The sequence below is a fragment of the Octopus bimaculoides genome, chromosome 22 (assembly GCF_001194135.2).
Source record: "Octopus bimaculoides isolate UCB-OBI-ISO-001 chromosome 22, ASM119413v2, whole genome shotgun sequence".
NCBI classification, from domain to species: domain Eukaryota; kingdom Metazoa; phylum Mollusca; class Cephalopoda; order Octopoda; family Octopodidae; genus Octopus; species Octopus bimaculoides.
Genome location: NC_069002.1, coordinates 32614055 through 32619494, shown reverse-complemented (window position 1 = coordinate 32619494; position 5440 = coordinate 32614055). Strand labels below are relative to the sequence as shown.

The 5440-nt window shown below is 30.1% G+C and overlaps 1 protein-coding gene across 4 annotated transcripts in view; it reads left to right on the top strand.

Annotated features, from left to right (window-relative positions):
- LOC106869634 (uncharacterized) overlaps positions 1–5440 on the top strand; it is a 671006-nt gene that overhangs the window by 311386 nt on the left and 354180 nt on the right. For 2 of the 4 annotated variants that reach the window (XR_008266597.1, XR_008266596.1), the window contains exon 3: positions 4130–4184. The exons of the other annotated variants lie outside the window; for them this stretch is intronic. The gene's annotated coding sequence lies outside the window, so the exon portion shown is untranslated. The remainder of the gene's footprint in view (positions 1–4129; positions 4185–5440) is intronic. 4 annotated transcript variants of the gene reach the window in all.

Here is a 5440-nt window from a genome sequence, read left to right as displayed (position 1 = left end):
ATATATATATGTATGTTTATATATATATATATATATATATATATATATATACATATTGTTAAGGAGCATTACATGCTGCAGAATTTTATCATAACAATAATATTTACGTGCGTGGAATTATACGCTGTTACTGCGAACAATTTGATGTGTCTTAAAGCAGTGTTATTATCTAAAACATACATTATACAGAAAATACATGACATATCCAAAGAAGGTTTCAAGAAAAGGCATATATGAAATTACAAATTGCAATATCAATTATTATAGGATGAATAGGAACTGGATTAAAGTAAAATCGAGATAAGCTATAATAAAGTTTTGTATTATGGAATAGTCGTTGGACCTGTATAATATTTATTTGTTCAGTTAGATAATACTGGAGAATACAAGTTATAATACAGTTAAGTACAGTAGAATAAGCTTAATGGAGTTTAATAAATATCAGTGTTTTAAAAGGAAATAGGAATTCGTGTATTTATCAATTAAAAAAGAATAGAACTGTAGAAGAACATTTATTGGATGTAATGCTAAACAACAAAATGGCGGAATTCCACAAAATTTCAATGTTTCGTTTACAAGTCACTATTCTGTAATTTCTGAGATGGATCAAGTGGTTACAACATGGAGCGGTTTTACCGAAATTCTATTTTGGTCTTCGTGATAAGTAACTGTATTCTCGATTTGCTTAGTTTCTCGTATATAGAGCTTTCTGTAACTATACTAATTTACTAATATTATTATGTACTGTAATTTTATTTTTAATTACTACCTAATTGGAAATATAGTAAGTTTGAAAATATAATTCTAAAACTTGTGCGTCTGCAAGATGAGACTAAACCAGATTGCCAATGAATTATTTGGAGATTGAAGAGATATTTCCCAATTACGCCGCAGTATTACTCATTTTTACCATGTGAATGGATGAGACAGCATGGAGTGGAGTGTTTTGTTCAAGAATACAACGCATCCAGAGGTCCCAGAATAGAAATCACAATTTTTCAATCATCAAATCATCTTCACCACGAAATCACGCACTTCCACTATTATGTTGCCATAATATCATAATATAAACAAATGCAAATATAATAATGCTTGTGTCCTACACCAGTAACAACTGACTCTATCACGATGCAGGATGATTACATATTTTACTCCGTCTGTGTATTTGAAATTTTATGGTAGAGAATATTATTTATAGGATTTAATCAAACATTCATTATATTTTCACAAAATAATAATTATATGAACGCGATTCTAATAGCATATATGTGTTTTTAAAGGCTAATGTTGTTAATATGGTTCCAATGCGATGTACTGATTACATCTGTTTTGTGTTTGTATATATTTGTTTGTTTTATGGCAGACAAAGTTATTTATAGATTATAATGAAGCATTCATTAAACTTTATTTTATATTCTTCCATTTAAGCTTTATAGAATTGAAATATTTTAAAAATCTAATAATTTTTATTATTACCGTATGTTTATTGCTATTATTATCATTATTATTATTATTATTATTATTATTATTATTATTATTATTATTATTATTATTGTTGTTGTTGTTGTCATTATTATTATTTAACGCGTATTAACATAACATTTCTTGATATAAACAAAATTAGTTGCATTCTTATTGAAATATTTTGATTTATTTACATACATAGACATATACGCATATATAATATATAATAAACATACATACACACATATATATATATAAATATGCATACATGCACACCTACATATACACACACATACACGCGCACACACACACACACACACACACATACACAGAAGTGTTTTGAGCAGAAACATTACGAATAAGCCATTGAATATTCTTTCATATTTTCAACTGATATTTACGATGGTGAACTGCGTAAGCTGTTACAGCATCGGAGAAAGCAATCAACCGTATTTGTCTCCGATCGCTGTATTCTAAGTTCAATCCTCACCTAGGCCTAATTTGCTTTTATATATATATATATATATATATATATATACGACGTGCTTCTTTCAGTTTCCGTCTACCAAATCCACTCACAAGTCTTTGGTCGGCCCGAGGTTATAGTAGAAGACACTTGCCCAAGGTGCCACGCAGTGGGACTGAACCCGGAACCATGTGGTTAGTAAGCAAGCTACTTACCACAGCTGTATATGCTATAAGGTTTTCGGTTGGCACGATCGTTAAAGTGTCAGAATAATTGCTTTCCACCATTTGTTCCGGTTTTTTATCCTTTGAGTTCAAATTCGTGTCTCGTCAACTTGACTTTTCATCCCTCCAATGGCACTAAAGTAAACGGCAGTGAAGTACCTTGGTACTTTATCATCTGTTCCATTTCTCTTAAACTTCTTGCCTTTTTACTTAAAACAGTTATTAATTCTTATTCACAAACATTTAAGCACCAGATATTTCAAATCTTCCGTCTGTTAAATCTCTTACACACCAGATTTTCTAATACACTTACACACGTTTAGTATATGGGTTTCATATTTTTGTACAAGGTAAGCAATTTCAGAGGAGCGATCTAAGTCGATTACATCGATCTCAGTTTTTATATAGTACTTATGTAATCGACTTCGAAAGGATCAAAGGCAAAGTCGACCCCGGTTGAACTTGAACTCAGCAAGTAAAGACAGACGAAATGCCGCTAAGCTTTTTGCACGGGGGGAAGTAACGATTCTGCAAGCTAGCCACGTTGATCAACACATTTATTAAATATCACGGCTTTAAACTTGGCTATACCATAATAGAGAAAGTTGCTTATTAATTAGATGGGATTATGTAACTTTTACTAAAAGAAAGCAATTATTGAAGTTGTCAATGTCTAGAGAATTCTTAAAAATTAAAATTTTAATTTATATTCATCGAAATGTCGTCTTTAAGCTTTTTTCAACAAAACGATTAATCTTAATTAACTACGAGCATTTCTGAAAAACTTAACTGCGAGATTTTTTTTTTATTATCTTACTGTCTTCTCTCTCTCTCTCTCTCTCTCTCTCTCTCTCTCTCTCTCTCTCTCTCTCTCTATCTCTCTCTCTCTCTCCCTTTCTCTCTCTCTCTCTCTCTCTACTTCTCTATCTCTCCCTTTCTCTCTCTCTTTCCATCTCTTCTTTGTTTATATATTTCCCATAGTAAATTTCTTTGCTATAACCTCTACTATTTGTGTTATCGTAATTCATACGATAATTTCTTTTAAATATCCTTTCCCGTCTCTTTACAGCTGTAGTTGTGTGTTTATAAGCGTTATTCAATAATAAAATGCATGAATATATATGTCGACGGAAAAGAATTGCTATATAATCGAGTCAGAACCAATAGCAACATTTTTTATATGATTTTCAAGTTCATTCCTTTGTATTTTCATGATGCCTAAGATTACAGGTAGTAACCTGCTACCCACATAAACCCTACCAGGAATAAGACCGAACCAGCGCCAAACCAAAATAATAAAGTGAAGCGGAAATAAACAGTGCGTGTGTGTAGTTGGCAAAAGACACCATCCCCAACTATAATAATATCTTATATTTATTAAATATATTATCATACACTTAAGCAAATGTACCAACTTATTTTATTGTCGTTATATTTCTGTCCCTTTGTTATATGTTTCATTGCACGATTACGAAAGTATGTACTAACCAATTAGAATTAACACATTTTAAAATATAATAAATAATACTAATAATATAGCCTGAACAGGATAAATTACCCCTATTTTGCGGAGAAACGTGTAGGTGGCTAGCTGTGGACACGAACTCACATCTCCGTGATTACATGTTGACCAATTAAGCTAAACTACCCACTACAAATTCCTCTGCAAATAAAGATATATAAATCTCGCTTTATGAGACGCTCTCATATGTTAAATTCAAATTACGACAAACATAAATAAACAAACAAAGTTTGCTTTTAGAAGCGTTGAGATGTCTTTTAGAAAGTTAGAATTTAAAATCACTTCTTTAACTTTCTAAAAGACATCTCAACGCTTCTAAAGGCAAACTTCGTTTGTTTATTTACGTTTGTCGTAATTTGAATTTATAATAAACAATTTTTTACTAATCTATATTAATTTATACTAGATTATCAACGTGTCTAACATGCTTCTTTTATTTTCTGTCTTTTACAGGTGAGTCCTCATTCTTCTTTGAATACGCTGTGGATATTTTTACTTCATTTTCACAGTAAGGCAGGATTTCATTTACCATTATTTTCACACTCCTCTTTCGAAAACATTTCTATAGCATAAAAAGATTATGATTCTCAGTATTATTATTGTTATTATTATCATTATTATTATTACTATTATTATTATTATTGATAATATTATTACTATTACTATTATTATTGATAACATTATTACTATTATTATCATTTATAAAAGAAATATTATTATTATTATTATTATCATTATTATTATCTACAAAAAATTATTATTATTATTATTATTATTATCTACCAAAAAATTATTATTATCTACCAAAAAATTATTATTATCATTATTATTATTATTATTATTATTATTATTATTGTGACTGTGTATAGCTATTGTGATAGTGTTGAATTGTTATATCTCTGCAGTAATGTAATGGCAATTGTGTGACGTCACTATATTCATAATATTCTTTCGACTCTTTTCATAATTTTTTTTTTTTGTGCACGTAGGTATATGTGCCAAGTGTTAACTCTCTTCGGTATTTTCTATTGATAACGGCTAAGGAACTAGAAAGGCATCTGGGAATCCAATAGCGGGAAACACTGCGCAGATTTGGTGTTTTCACACCTTTTTATCATAAGAGAGAATTTTTTTACCGTGGCTGCTGCAAGAAATGTGCCTGTAGACGTTGAAATATGACACAAACATTTTTAACTCATCTCAAGTACACACACACACACACACACACACACACGCACACATAGATATATGATTTTAATATAATCTAGGTGAAAAATCTAATAGTGTGCTTACCAATTTCTTGTACCTGTATCAACGAGGAAATGCGATTATAAACTGGAAGATCTTCAGTCAACGGGTATACATGTGGCAATCCATAAATAGCTGTAGTTTATGTGCAAGCATTAATGCGAGATGGATTTAATTGACTTTATTACATCGACTACAATTGTTTCAAAAAATCATTACCAGTTGTTCTTTGCTGAATGTTACATACATTATAAAGGACATTGCGTTAATATCGCTCACCAATAGTGACATATGCATTTATTCAGGTGGATTGAGTCATAAGTTCCGCAGAGAGCGATACAATTTTATTTATAATAAAGCCTGTTCAATCCGACTTCTCGTTTTAATATTTTTATATATGTATACGTCTATCTATATATATATACATAAATATGCATATTTACACACACACACACACACACACACACACACACACACATATATATATATATATATATATATATATATATATATATA